A 16,206-nucleotide genomic window follows, 5' to 3' on the forward strand; every position below is an offset into this window, starting at 1 on the left:
ATGGAGAAAATATAGAAAGGTAGATGATTAGAATCCTCCTGCTGATGCAGGAGATGCAGGAGATGTGAATTCAATCGCTGGCTCAGGAAGATCCCCTGGAGGAGGAAACCACAATCCACTCCAGTATTCTTGCCTGGGAAATCCCATGGACAGAGGAGCCTGGTGGGCTACAGTCCATGGGGTCGCAAAAAGTCCAACATGACTGAGGAACTGAGCACAAACAGACAATTAGAACAGGAAACCTAGAAAGTAGGGGTTGGAAAGTAGATCATCCACAGAATAATCTATACCTTCTCTTGCTTCACTTGTCATTTGGAGAATTTTTAAAATAAATAAAACACAAAAAGATTGGCATGTGGAATTTAGTGCTATGAGCTGAAAATTTAAAAATAAAAAGAAATGTAAAAGTTAAAAAGTAAAAGAAACTTTATTAAGGGTAGCTTTATGTTCTGACATTTGTGGAAGTCATGCAAGAAAAGGATCAATACTTAAAAGCATCTATGTATTTTACAGTTGAATAGTAATAATAATAATAATAATAATTTAGTGAAAAAGAATATTGTCTGAGGATGTCATGAGCATAGAACTTTACTGTGGGACCCTGTCTCTGGAATATCTCTGGAAAAAAGCTATGGTTTTTCCTGTGGTCATGTATGGATGTGAGAGTTGGACTATAAAGAAAGCTGAGCACCAAAGAATTGATGCTTTTGAACTGTGGTGTTGGAAGAGACTCTTGAGAGTCCCTTGGACTGCAAGGAGATCCAACCACTCCATCCTAAAGGAGATCAGTCCTGAATAGTCATTGGAAGGACTGATGCTGAAGCTGAAACTCCAGTACTTTGGCCAGCTGATGCGAAGAACTGACTCCTTGGAAAAGACCCTGATGCTGGGAAAGATTGAAGGCAGGCGGAGAAGGCGATGACAGAGGATGAGATGGCTGGATGGCATCACCGATTTGATGGACATGAATCTGAGCAAGCTCTGGGAGTTGGTGATGGACAGGGAAGCCTGGCTTGCTGCAGTCCGTGGGGTTGCAAACAGTTGCACACGACTTAGTGACTGAACTGATCTCTCTGGAATCTCCTTCCCGTTACTCTCACTGCTGCCTCATCTTCAACCATGACTATTTGCCATGTCTTCGTAATTCTCTCTGGGTTCCTTGAGTGTAGTCTTTCTAAGCCAATCGTTCCACACACCACTCTCATAGTGACTCATGTAATATGACTTTCATGATCCCGAGTGCCCTTAAGTTTCAACTCCTTAGCCCAGTCTCCATAGTTCTCTATCTTTTATCATTTCCCTGTTTTTATATGCTCATTTCCTTCACTCCTCATCCACCCTACTTACACTTTAAGGCAGTATCCTTAGACTTTGAGTGCTATTTCCCACTTTCTCAAGTTGAAAAGGTTTTTTGATCATCCTTTGGAACCTAGGCAACAATCTGATCTTTGGGGTGATACCTTTCACTAATTCTCTGGAGTGGAATTAATCTCCCTCTCTGCTTTGATGCACCTGTAGCACTTTGTATTAACCTGTATTGCAGCAGCTGTTCTACTGCATAATCCACTCTTCTAAATGTTCTCTTCTATCCAGTAAATAATACCTGCAAAGCTCAACTTTGTATTATTATGTATTTCCTGTGTTAGAACTCTATTAAATTTCCATAAGTGATTTCAAATGAATTACTATGGTATATTACTTTGGTTTTAGTTGAATTTATTTTTTAGAGTTATTTTAGGTTCACAACAAAATGAGTGGAAGGTAGAGATTTCCCATATACCCTCTGTCCTAATAGCCTCCCTGATTATCAACATCACCCACCAGAGTGGCACATTTGTTGCAATTCATGGACCTACACCGATGCATCATAATCACCGAGAGTCCAGAGCTTACATTAGAGTTCACTCAACATTGGTGACACATCCCCAAGCTATGAAGACCGTATCTTCATTCTCTATATGAATACGTATTGAAATTGGGGACGTATTTTGATGCACATGTGGATAAAATAGGCCTTGGATTTCAAGAATCAATTTTTTTGTTTGTTTTGTTTTTATTTTGGCTGTGTTGCAAGGCATGTAGGATCTTAGTTCCTCGATCAGGGATTGAACCTGTGTGTCTGGCATTGAAAGTGCAGTGTCTTAACCACTGGACTGCCAGGGAAGTCCAAGAGTCAGTTTTATCTTTAATGGACTTTTATATTCTCCCTATAATAAAATTCTTTAATATGAAGTAATAGCAATTATATAGACCTTTACAATAGATAGTAAGGTCTGCGTGTATGTGTATATGTGCAGCAGAGAAATCCACCAGTTATATGTTTTGCCTGTGAGCTAAGAAAACTAAATAAGTACCAATGTCTCATTTAGATGTCAGCACAGTAGGTGGAACCTGCATTTGAATGTAACTCATAATTGCCTAGAATTTGGATCTGGCTTGCATTCAGTGCTTCTAAAATCTGTAATCTCTGCCAGGGGTTGATGTCGAAGTGAATCTTCTTTCTTTCTACCACCAGTGGAATTTTCTATCATCCTCATTTGGGATCTGGTGATCATATCTGTAGAGCAGCTTCACTTTCTAGAGTTATTCAGAAAGCTCGTATATGCTGCTTTTCTTCTCAGCAGGCAATTACTGAAGTGACAGGACTCACTGGGCGTCTCCCATAGTGGATAGTCTCAGAGTGGGATGCTTCTAGCTCCCAACAAAGTCAGAATGCCTTTCTGGAAATGAGAATTTCTGCAGCAAATCTGAGAGTAAACCAGAAAACCCAACAGATAAGATCCGTATAACAAGGATCACATGCCAAATTTTTATATTACAAAGGGTGAATAGAGCCAGAAGATACAATTTACCTTATTTTCCCCCCACCATAAATGACAGTAGACAGAAAAATTGTAAAGAAAGGAGTTTTGGAATTTACAGTTTCCTACTGACTAGCCATTGAAAAACACAGCTTTAGGAAATGCTCTGATTTCATTTTCTATGTTTGGCAGTGTTTTGTGTTTGCATATTTGCATGTGATGTGTGGTAAGGGTCCTTTCGATGTATCTAAAATGGGTAGTAAACAGACAAACAAATGTGCTTTTAAAACCCATCATAATACTTGCTGAACTCTCTGTCTAGATGTTTCTGACAGAATAAACAAAGATCACACATACTAATGGACTTGGTTTGAAAAAGATATAAATGTTTCACTTTTTTTTGGGGGGGGCACATTATGGAGCATGTGGGATCTTAGTTCCCCCAGGGATGGAGCTGGCGCCCCCTGCATTAGGAGCACGGTGTTTTAACCACTGGACCACAAGGGAAGTCCCCAGGTACTTCACTTAAAAAAAAAATAACTTTTTAGCTACTTATGTCCTTACGTATTGATACTAATATCAGAACTTAAAGCATTGTTATAAATTTAAATAAAGATTATAAAACAATAAAATGTATTATCTAGAGAGATAAAATATTGACACTCAAACTATTTTTTACTCATTTATGGCATCAGCTACTATTAGAGAGGAAGTAAACTTAATGGGATCTAATGAGATGCATTTTGGTTAAATTGTCTAGAATCCTGTTGGATTTATATATTCACTTTCTCCTGGACTTGGGAATCAAGTAGTAAATTATGAAATGCTATATATTCTTACACAAAAATTATATGCACTTTTACCTATCATCCTATTTACAGTATCAAACCTGACTCAATTTAGAGTAGATACTATTTCTAGTTACCTTTCCTCAAAGAATAAATATCTGCTCACACGCATTTCAACATTTTAATTGTGTTAATAGGAATAATTTAAAAATAAAATACAAAGCACAGCACATTCCATTTCAGGGAGAATGAGGACAGTAATTATTGACTCTCATTGATATTTTCCCATTGTAGAAAGAGTAGCTTTTTTCATCTTTGGAACATTTCATTTCATATGGTGCTCTAGAAAAGGCAAAATATATTTTTACTGCTATTCTAAAGATCAGAAGCAGAAAAATGTCTTTATTATTGTTAACATTATTAAGAAAACTATGTTAATGTTGATATGGTGCTTTACAGTTTACAACTTGTGTTCCTATATTTTAATGAATTGGATTTTGATAGCTACCATCACCTCTTGAAATAGGCCAACACAAACAGGATTGAAAAAAGTAGTAAAAATAGCACATGGAGTTTCAGAATTTATGGCACTTGAAGTATGTGACCTTAGATCATAGACTTAACACTCCTGAGCTGCAACATTCTTATTCAAAATATGGGAATCTTAATACCGACTTGATGTAGTGATTGATTGGAAGAGGGGAACTGTTTCTAAAGCCCTGGCACAGCTTGGTTCTCATCAGTGATTCCATTGCCCTTTTTAATGCAATAACCAAAGAGAAGGGACTGCAGTGATGGTATTAAGGGGAGAGGATGTAGGTTAGCTTTCACTTAATGTTGATGAGCCCCCACACCACGCCACCCAAGCAAACGTACAATTTGTGAAAAGAGAGAAACCCACATTCAAGGCAAGTGCTGTGTTTTCTGTCTCCCCTTCCTCTCCTAGCAAAATGGCCACCTCTGAAATGGGGCTTGGAATAGGATGATAGACACTTGCCTCCCGAGAAAAATGTAAGGAGCCATCTAAAATCTCACAATTTAAGATCCATAACATTTCTTTCTTTCTTTTCTTTTTTTTGTTTTGAATTTTTTATTTTGTATTGAGTTCAGTTCAGTTCAGTGGCTCAGTTGTGTCCGACTCTTTGCGACCTCATGAATCGCAGCACGCCAGGCCTCCCTGTCCATCACCATCTCCCAGAGTTCACTCAGACTCACATCCATTGAGTTGGTGATGCCATCCAGCCATCTCATCCTATGTCGTCCCCTTTTCCTCCTGCCCCCAATCCCTCCCAACATCAGAGTCTTTTCCAATGAGTCAACTCTTCGCATGAGGTGGCCAAAGTACTGGAGTTTCAGCTTTAGCATCAGTCCTTCCAAAGAACACCCAGGGCTGATCTCCTTTAGAATGGGCTGGTTGGATCTCCTTGCAGTCCAAGGGACTCTCAAGAGTCTTCTCCAACACCACAGTTCAAAAACATCAATTTTTCGGTGCTCAGCTTTCTTCACAGTCCAACTCTCGCATCCTTACATGACCACTGGAAAAACCATAACCTTGACTAGACAGACCTTTGTTGGCAAAGTAATGTCTCTGCTTTTCAATATGCTATCTAGGTTGTATTGAGTTATAGTCATTTAACAAATTTGTGATGGTTTTAGGTGAATAGCAAAGGGACTCAGGCATACATACGCATCTACCCATTCTCCCCCAAACTTCCCGACCATCCAGGCTGCCACATAACATTGACAAGATTCCCTGTGCTAGACAGTAGGTCCTTGTTTGTTATCCATTTTAAATATAGCAGTGTGTACATGTCCATCCCAAACTCCTTAACTATCCCTTCCCCCTTGGCAACCCTAAGTTCATTTTCTTGAGAGTCCTTTGGACTGCAAGGAGATCCAACCAGTCCATCCTAAAGGAAATCAGTCCTGAATATTCATTGAAAGGACTGATGCTGAAGCTGAAACTCTAATACTTTGGCCAGCTGATGTGAAGACTCATTGGAAAAGACCCCGATGCTGGGAAAGGTTGAAAGCAAGAGGAGAAAAGGATGACAGTGGATGAGATGGTTGGACGGCATCACCGACTCGATGGACATGAGTTTGCGTAAACTGTGGGAGCTGCTGTTGGACAGGGAAGCCTGGCGTGCTGCAGTCCATGGGGTCAGAAGGAGTTGGACACGACTGAGTGACTGAACTGAGAATCTCCACCTGAGCTCTCAGCTCGTGGACTAGAACATTAGCGATTCCATCTACTTATGTACTCTTCCCTCATCCCATCCTCTAGTGGCCCCTAACCAGGGATCATGAACATACCCTAAATCTATCTTCTCTTATATTTCAAAATAACGTATCCTATATATCTGCCTCAATAATATTTCTTTGAGTTTTAGTGTAGCATTGAAAAGTGGACACTGTTCTGAATATACCCATCTTCTGAAGGGGTATCTCAGTCTGGCAACTATGGAAACTGTATCAAAGAGAGAAAAGACCATTGGGGGTTCCTCAACCCCAGCAGCCCACTTCATGCCTCAGCTTCCTGTCTGTCCTATTCCCATACCATCCCTACTCTGTGTATATATTATAGGATTTGTAGTTTCTCTTCTTTCTTTTTCTCCCTTTCCTCTTTCCCCTCTGTACATTCAATATTATGAATGCTCCTTTATTATTAGGAAACAAAAGAACAACAGCAGCAAAATGGCCTCATGGACATGAACAGCATTGTCAGATCAACTGGTTGAAGTGGTTTGTTGGTGTTGTTTTTTTACTGCAACCTGAATTTGCATTCTGTCCATACAAATTACTGAATATCTGACCTTGGGCAAGTTGCTAAGGTTCTCTGAGCCTCAGTTTTCTCATTCAAAAAATGGAAATAATAGTGCTTGTGCCTTAAGGCCATTGTGAAAATATTTAATTTGGTGTTTGGCACACTGCACGTTGTGTTTGTTTTCATTTTTTAATGTAATTAAAAGAATATTTGAGACTCTTTTTCTCTCACATAACATCATAGCCCTGAAATTCATTGTGATGGTTTTGTGTAGTGGTACTTCCCTGGTTTTCACTACAGTGTAAGTGATTTAATTACTCATTCTCCTGCCAGAGGGTTTGGGGGCTGCTTGAAGATTTGTTTTATTTTGCTATTTTGAAGAGTGCTGCCATGAACATTCTTATCATATTTCTTGCTGCAGATACTATGCAGTTTTTCATGCCACCAATGAATATCTTAAGATCTGACCCTGTTTTGCAATGAAATTCAGAGTCTATACCCATCAAATCCAAAGCTGTCTCATGTTTAGCCAGAGGCATCTCTTACTGGTTACCATGAGGGTCAAGTTTCTCAGCTGGTCCCTCCTGAATCCTTTTCTTTGAGTCACTCTGTGCTCTTGCTCCTAGAGTCTAGTCTGTGCTCAACTGATTGCCTTCTTATGTCTATAACTTGATTGCTTATTTCAAAGTCTTTCTACTCTGAATCCTTGGGCTTCCCAGGTGGCACTAGTAGTAAAGAACTCACCTGCCCCATGCAGGAGATGTAGGAGACGTGGGTTTGGTCCCTGGATCAGGAAGATCTCCTGGAGGGAGGCATGGCAACCCACTCCAGTATTTTTGCCTGGAGAATCCCACGGACAGAAGAGCCTGGCAGGTTACAGTCCATGGGGTTGCAGAGTTGGGCACAACTGAAGCGACTTAGCACACATGCTACTCTGAATCCTTAATTATTCACTCGACATTGGTTGCATCTCTCTTTGTCTCTCTCTCACCTGGGGGTCTAGCATCTGACTTCGGTCAATGAGAACAGGTAGTAGTGTCCTCGGAGAAGGCGATAGCACCCCACTCCAGTACTCTTGCCTGGAGAATCCCAGGGACAGGGGAGCCTGGTGGGCTGCCATCTATGGGGTCGCACAGAGTCAGACACGACTGAAGTGACTTAGCAGCAGCAGCAGCAGCAGCAGCAGCAGTGTCCTCTCTTGTCTGTGTTCATTTTGACAATGAGACTTAAAACGGGTTTATACATCCCCTTGGAAAGAAAGAATCTCCTTTACTTGTAGTTAGGCATAGTTGGTCTTTGGGTTTTTAAAAAGCCAAGCCCAAGACAAGGACTAGAGAGCAAGCAGTTCATTTGGTAGCAGGTCACTGGGGACACGTGGGAAAGCAAAGAAACGCAGGACAGACAATACCAAGTGAGTTATTGAGCTGGCTACTGCTGGGCCATACTCTGGCTCAATCTAGTGGAGACCTCTGAGAAGTGCACTTAGAGTTGAATGAGGCTGGGGGCTATGGCTATGGTTCCTGTGCCTCCTTAAGCGAGGGCTGCTCAGGGACATCGTGTTCCCTCCTCGGTGGAGGCTGAGTGAGTTTCCATGACTTTGGAGAAAGTCTGGAGGCACACAAATTGAGAGATGCCTGACCTGGTGAGCCTGTAGTGTCCCTGGGACTGTCCCTCAACAGTGGTGATGCCAGGAGGCCTGCATTGTGTGTGTGGCATCTGCTCCATAGTTCAGACTGGATTTGCCAGTTATCTAGTGCCTGGATCTACTTTGACAGTATGTCCCAGAGAAGATCCAATGGAGCTCTGACCTGTTGCTGTTTAATTCTTTGCATCTAGGGCCATGTACCTTGTGGTTGTTCTCTTTTTATTTTTCAGGTATTCTTTTAGCATCTAAAAGCCCTATAGCCTCTTTTCCTTGCTATAAATGATGATTAAATCATGTAAGTTCATTTTAAATTCCTGGTTTGAGGTTATTCATATAACAGGCTCTCAATAAATACTTCTTAAAGGAATGATTTTGCCATGCCTTTCTGTGTTCTAGAGATAGATCTTAGCTGTAATAAAGTCTTCAGCAGGAAGACTGTTTCCTCAAAGTTGCCAAGTGACTGACAATAATATATAAAGCTAGATGCTTCAAGGAAAATGTTACCAGGGGTCACTTTTAAACTATGGGAACAATCATTTTTCATGATAAGCTACCTTCATCCCCCTCTCCACTGAAGCCTCTGGTCTCCTACGATTATTAAACTCCCATTTTTCCAGTGGAAAAAACTATACAGTGGGAGTGGAAGGACTTCCAGAGGAAATAGCTACTTTGCTTTTAGCTGATCGTTGTTATATGAACTTGTCAGTCATGCCACCGTATTTTTGCCTTTCCAAATATTTTTTATTGCATATATATATGGTCTAAATAATAAAAATAACTTATCAATTTAGATTGTCCTCAGTAATTTGAAGCCACCTATGTGCACCTCCCTGATTTCATCACTTCCCCTACTGTCGCCAGAGATAATCACTCTCCTGAATTTTGCTTTGCTCTATCATCTTGCTACATGTGAATGCATTCCCAAGTAATAAATTGTTTTGTTCTGCTTGCTTTTGAACTTCATATAATTGGAATCATATTGCATCTAGTCTTGTGTGACTGCTTTTTCCGATCAGCATTATGTTGCTGAAATTCATCCATGTCAGTGACTAGAGCTGTAGTTCATTCATTTCCAAATTGTCACATTAAACCACAGTTTAGTTAGGCATTCTCCTGTTGATTGATATTTGGTTTGTTTCCGGTTTTTCTCTCTCTTATCTCTTTTCCTCCTGTACACAGTGCTCCTTGTGTACGCCGAGGCGTGGTATTGCTGGGTTGTAGGGTTCACGTATGTGTCCTCAGATGTACCTCCTTTGTCCTGCTGTATTGGCTTCCACTGGGATTTTGACACTTGCAGGCTCTGAGTGCCAGGCTTCCATGTCACCTCACGTCCTGCTTTGCTTGGTGAAATGATTGGAAAGTCAGAGAAGATCCCAGGGTGTTTCTCTTCTTTCCTCAGTGCCTCAAGCAGTGTCTTTGACTGTAACTGTTGATTCCTTCAGGTTCTAGCTCCTGCCACATAGGCCTACAAGGGCTCCGGCTTATACTGAATGAACTCGTGACCTTGTCAGGGAGGAAAATAATTTTCTCTCTACCCTTGTAGGTTCTTGGCTGAAACTCCAGTATAATAAAACACAGTGTAAAAGCAGAGAGTTTTCCTTATTTTTCCTTCTAAGCTCTTTGGCTGGCTTAATAATTAAATTGACATAAAACAGATTAATAGGAGAAAAACAAATTTAATTATATACACACAGAGCCTCATAAAAGTATGATGCTCAAAGAAGTGACCAAAATAAGCAGCTATTATATTTTTTAGACAAAGAAAGAATTTTGTGAAGAATTGACAAGACAGAGGAGTTTGGGATTGAGGTAGTAAATTAGTGAAGAAGCAACAGGGTTTGTGAATGCAGTCTTCTCAGCCCTGAATGCTCTGTCTCTGGTGATAAGGAGTCTTTTCTTTCTCCTTGCACAAGGGTAACTCCTTTCACATGGAAGATTTATGTTCTGCTTTTAGGGGTACAAAGGAAGATCAGAGTATTGCTGGTGAAGAAGAAATTCTCCTCTACCCTTCTAGGTTCTTCCAGCTGGTCTAAGAATGAAATTGACATGAGACAGTTTAACAAGAGAAATCAAAATTTAATACCATGTATACATGAGAGAGACCCAGGGGAACTGAGTAACTCTCCCAAATGGCTGAAGCCCTCACTATCTTTAACTAAAGATATATTTTCTCCCCTACACTTGGCTACTATAATGGGTATGAATTGTTTCTTACTCTGATTTTAATTTGCATTTCACTAGTTACAATAACGGAGAAGGCAATGGCACCCCACTCCAGTACTCTTGCCTAGAAAATCCCATGGACGGAGGAGCCTGGTAGGCTGAAGTCCATGGGGTCGCTGAGGGTCGGACACGACTGAGCGACTTCATTTTCACTTTTCACTTTCATGCATTGGAGAAGGAAATGGCAACCCACTCCAGTGTTCTTGCCTGGAGAATCCCAGGGACGGGAAGCCTGGTTGGCTGCCGTCTGTGGGGTTACACAGAGTCGGACACGATTAAGCGATGCAGCAGCAGCAGCAGCAGCAGTTACAATAAGGTTGAACATGACTTACCTTCAATAAAATATAAAATATGACTTACCTGCAAGAAAATTCATTTTTAGATTTATCTTATTTTGAACTGTACTTTGGTTTATTATAGTACAAAATATAACTCAGTTTTCTATTTTATTTATTCATTTAATGTAACCCATATAAATTAAGTTCTACTGTATACCAGTCATAGTTCAATGTGTAACTAAGAAGTTGGAATATGTTTTAGAAATAAGATAACTGAGGAGCAAAGACTTTAAAAATGGATTGTGTCAGGATGCACTTTATCATGTCTACTCCTTCCCCACTTCTTTCATCATCATCAGTAAGATCAATTACTGTGAAATCATTAAGAAATGTGGATTGTTTATAAAATTGAGTGTCAAAACTCACCTCTTTGCAGGCATCATAGAGGACTTTCAATATCAATGTTTGATATATCAAGATTATTGTTATCAAATGTTCTAAGAAATTCTGGGCTACAGACATTGCAGACAATTGTATCATGCCTTGAAAAGCACGATCTAAGAACAAACATATAGTAAACTTTTAGGATGTAAAATAGTTCCTAAAATACTTCAGCTTAAAATATTGAAGAGGTGAAGATGGCTTTTCTTTCACAATCAGTTACTGAAGTGTGTGGACAAGACCGATGATGAGTTCTGTATGGATGGGGTAGTGATTGCTTGGGCTGCTTGTCACACTGGTCACTGCTAATGCTGATAAGTCAGAGAACTTCAAAAACATAACTTTGTGAAGGGAGGAAAGAGTTACTTAAGAGAGGAAACATTATGTTTTATTTTGCTGGTCAATGTTCAGGGTCCTAAAAGAACTACTAAAGCAAAAATATATTTTCACCCTTTCTAAGAAAGCATATTCTAGGGTTGTATATCCCCATGTACATCGGGTCAGTGTATCCACAGTCACATCTTCACATCATTATCCTAACCCTAAATAAGCAAGAACATATTATGTTAAATACATTGTATTTAAGAAGGTAAGATGCTATGCTATACAAACATTTTCATTTAAAACCTTTCATCTGGAAGATGAAATGCTGTGTCAAAAAACTAACTCTCAGCTATATGAAAAGAAGCCATTTGCCCAGAGTGATGCTTACCCTGGTTTGGTTTAACGTGGGTTTTAATGTGTTTTTGTGTTTTTGTTTTTTTTTGTCATTGTGTGTGTGTGTGTGCATGTGTGCAATTCTATGATCTATTAATTTGTATAATTTCACAACATGACAGTGATTAGAACTTTCAGAAACAAATCACTTCTGTTTTTCTGATTGTGTATGTGTTTCTGTCTCTGTGAAAAGAAGGATACCAAAATACAAGTTTTATGCATTGCAGTGGTACACAACTGAATGTTGTAAACCAGCGTTCCAAGTGAAAGAGAATTTGGGGGGAGGGTGTGAGGGTACCTAGTGAGAGAGGGAGGAACAAAAGATTTGCAGAGATGTTTTGCTTTGTTAGTTAAAAATAGTAAACATCTACTGGACTGTTTTACATTATTCTCCAGTTTCCCACTTTTTCTTTACTGTCCTGAAATGGATTATTTAATTTTTGATTTTCAAGTATTTGGTCAATCTTCACTAAATCGAATTTAATTTCTCATTGGATGTGTATCGTGCTTCTCTTTTTGCACTGTTGTTGTTGAGTTGCTAAGTTGTGTCTTACTCTTTGCACTCCATGAACTGCAGCACCCCAGGCTTCCCTGTCCTTCATTATCTCCCAGAGTTTGCTCAAACTCATGTCCACTGAGTCAATGATGCCATCCAACCATCTCATCCTCTGTTGTCCCCTTCTCCTCTTGCCCTCAATCTTTCAGAGCATCAGGGTCTTTTCAAATGAGTCAGCTCTTTGCATCAGGTGGCCAAAGTATTGGAGCTTCAGCTTCAGCATCAGTCCTTCCAATGAATATTCAGGGTTGATTTCTTTAGGATTGACTGATTTGATCTCCTAGCAGTCCAAGAGTCTTCTCCAACACCACAGTTCAGAAGCATTAATTCTTCAGCGTTCAGCCTTCTTTATGATCCAGCTTTCACATCCATACAGGACTACTGGAAAAACCATAGCTTTAACTATACAAACTTTTGTTGGCAAAGTGATGTCTCTGCTTTTAATACACTAAGTTTTTGATAGCTCTTCTTCCAGGGAACAAGCATCTTTTAATTTTGTGGCTACAGTCACGGTTCATAGTGACTTTGGACCTAAGAAAATAAAATGTGTCACTGTTTCCATCTTTTCCCCATTCATTTGCCATGAAGTGATGGGACCAGATGCCATGATCTTAGTTTTCGAATGCTAAATTGCATATATTTTGTGGTCACAGTGCTATAGAAACTAGGTGAATTAAGTATATTGCAGGGCAACGTGTTAGAAGCTTGAATAAAAGATGAAGCTGATACATGATGGAAAATATCTATTGTCCTACAAAACCTTGATTCTCTTCTGTTATGTGGTAAAATACTCTTTATCATCCCTATGGATACAATACCTGGATCAAGAGCTTATCTATTTAATGACCACATATTCATTTCATGGTTTCTCTCATTCATATTGAGTTCAAACTACATTTTCTTCCATGGAACTTAACCAGAAGGTTGATTTTCAGTAGGGTTCTTGAAAGAAAATCTGATAGCAATAAACAGTTCTTAATGGCAGAAAAATCCTATGTACATATACTGATCTTATTTTTTGTTTATACTCAGGGTGTTCCTTTCCTGTGCTTATAGACAAGACTGCATAATCCTTTTTAGGAAGGGTCAAAACCCTATTTGGAATTAAAACAGAACAGTTGGATGGTATTAGGGTCACCTTAAATTAACTCAGCAGACTTCCAATCAAAATAAGATTTCAGATGTAATTAACCCATTAACCTAATGAGATGCACAAATATCTGTCACCACAATTTCCTGAGCACTTCTTTTACTCATGTAGCAAATGTCAATGTGATACTTTTCGTAGTCAGTTCACATACCATGCCAGTGCATCCTAAATTTGCAGATGTGGTTTAACTAGCATAGATTCATGTAATTGGCGTGGCACAGAATGTTTAAAGTATCAGCCATCTCAAGAACTTTATTCATGTGAATCTGGAAAATTCTTTGTGATGTTTGAGTTGTTACTCTCAGAGGTTCAGATGTCAAAGTATTTTTAGAAAGGGTCTGCAAGGCATCATTATTTTGTAATTATAATCTTATTGATTGACAGCAAATGTGTTCAGTGAAAATATTGCCTTACTGAAGTGATCCTGGTTAGTGTCAGAGACAGATGGCTTAGATCTAGACTCTCATGAGGGAAAAGAAAGAACTTAAAGTGATTTTAAATTCACACGTGTGAAGATACAAGCTCTCTTGTAAAATGCCAAAATGTTTCTGCTCTCAGACTTAACGTTTCCATTGTACGTTCTAAACTTTTAGAAATGTGATTACTGACAGGTTAAAATGTTTTGTGCAAAATGTACTTTTAAAAATCATCTCAGTGTTGTTCACTAAGATTACAGATGTTTTATTGTTAAAAGGAAAAATAAATTGGTTGATATTTCTCATGGGAAGGAAAGTCTCCAGCCATGCTCTGCTGTAGGAGATTAAAATGCAGGGAACTGTAATAGTGTTTGATGTTGATATTAATGTCATTAAATAAAGTAAAGGATGTAATATGTTATAACTTAACAGAAAGGTGTATTATTGTTTAAAGTCTACATTTTAATTGGCATGTTTACTCTTTATAGGATCATGTGTGATTCATATCTACAGGACTGTTTTTCTTTTCTCTGAAAGTTAACAGTAAGATAATAACAAATTCTATGAGCAGAGAGGATGTTGGGCCAAAGAGAGGGATTCGAAGAGATGTATGATGTATAGACGGAGAAGGCAATGGCACCCCACTCCAATACTCTTGCCTGGAAAATCCCATGGACAGCGGAGCCTGGTAGGCTGCAGTCCATGGGGTTGCTAAGAGTCGAACATGACTGAGCAACTTCTCTTTCACTTTTCACTTTCACGCATTGGAGAAGGAAATGGCAACCCACTCCAGTGTTCTTGCCTGGAGAATCCCAGGGATGGGGGAGCCTGGTGGGCTTCCGTCTATGGGATCGCACAGAGTTGGACATGACTGAAGCGACTTAGCAGCAGCAGCAGCAGTATTATGTATAGATGTGTGTGTGCTTAGTTGCTCAGTGGTGTCTGACTCTTTGCGACCCCATGGACTGTAGCCCTCCATGCTCCTCCATCCATGGGGATTCTCCAGACAAGAATACTGGAGTGGATTGCCATGCCCTCCTCAAAGGGATCTTCCCAACCTAGTGATCGAACTGAGGTCTCCCACATGGCAGGAGGATTCATTACCGTCTGAGCCACCAGGGAAGCCTAATGTATAAATAGGTGAGCTATAATCTCTCTAAGTATCTAAGTTAATGCATAACAGTATATACCACCAAGATGAGTGAATGAGGCGTTTGTCAGTTCTTTAGCTTCAGTGCTTTTATGAAACCTAGGTTTATTTCTCTAAAGTTAATAGAAAATTCAAATTTAGCTACATAGTGTTGCAAGTTTCAGATCTCTGAGGGGTGTGCATTAGTAACTATTCAAAAATATTTTTTCATTTAAATTATGTTAATTTTTGCATAGTTGAATTCTTCTTGAATGTCTGAAAACTTTCTTTACTAGGCTAAACATTCCCTTAGTGATCATGTTAAACAGTTTCTTTATGTTTAGCTATCAGCATCTAAATTGTCACCAATGTGTACAGTCCAAATATATATATATATGTGTGTGTGTGTGTGTGTGTTCTAAAAAAGTTTTACCAGAATGATAATTTTGAAGGATGAAATGTGTAGCAAATTTTATTTAATTCTCCCTCATTGATAATTGATTCATATAAACACCTGGATTTTTCATTTCCTCACAGAGCTGTATGTACATGAAGACTAGGTGCAATATTTAGTACAATCTGTACTGGGCAGTGGAGGGGAGGAGATTCTGAGAGAAGGAGAAAATCTGATTCTAAAAATTCTTGTTAGTCAAAATTTGACACAGAAGCAAAATGAAAAGTTTTCAGAAAATCAAACAAATTTCATATGAAACCCTACATTGGCAAAGCAGTTCTCTCTATATATATATCACTACAGTTTTTCAAATGAAAAATCTGAAACAAAGCATTTTGAGGGGATTTTGCAAATAAGAATTTACCCAAGATGTTTTACCAAAGGAATAGAACATCACAGTAAGAAAATGATTCCAGTGATAGTAAAGTTAAGTGAAACTTTCATTGCTGCTGCTGCTAAGTCACTTCAGTCGTGTCCGACTCTGTGCGACCCCATAGACGGTAGCCCAGCAGGCTTCCCCGTCCCTGGGATTCTCCAGGCAAGAACACTGGAGTGGGTTGCCATTGCCTTCTCCAATGCATGAAAGTGAAAAGTGAAAGTGAAGTCGCTGAGTCGTGTCCGACTCTAGCGACCCCATGGACTGCAGCCTACCAGGCTCCTCCGTCCATGGGATTTTCTAGGCAAAACTACTGGAGTGGGGTGCCATTGCCTTCTCCAGAAACTTTCATTAGGAGGTCTGATAATACTCAGTAGAATCTTTGCTCATCAATTTAAAGTAGAATGTTTTTATTGAGAAGTTCAGAGGACATCACGGTCAATCAAGAAATGCATGGGGTAAGGGATT

The 16,206-nt window shown here is 39.4% G+C and overlaps 1 protein-coding gene across 6 annotated transcripts in view; it reads left to right on the forward strand.

Moving 5' to 3' along the window:
• DMD (dystrophin) overlaps positions 1-16,206 on the forward strand; it is a 2,671,852-nt gene that overhangs the window by 733,797 nt on the left and 1,921,849 nt on the right. The gene's annotated exons all lie outside the window — the stretch shown is intronic.

Source organism: Bos mutus, chromosome X (genome assembly GCF_027580195.1).
Source record: "Bos mutus isolate GX-2022 chromosome X, NWIPB_WYAK_1.1, whole genome shotgun sequence".
NCBI lineage: Eukaryota > Metazoa > Chordata > Mammalia > Artiodactyla > Bovidae > Bos > Bos mutus.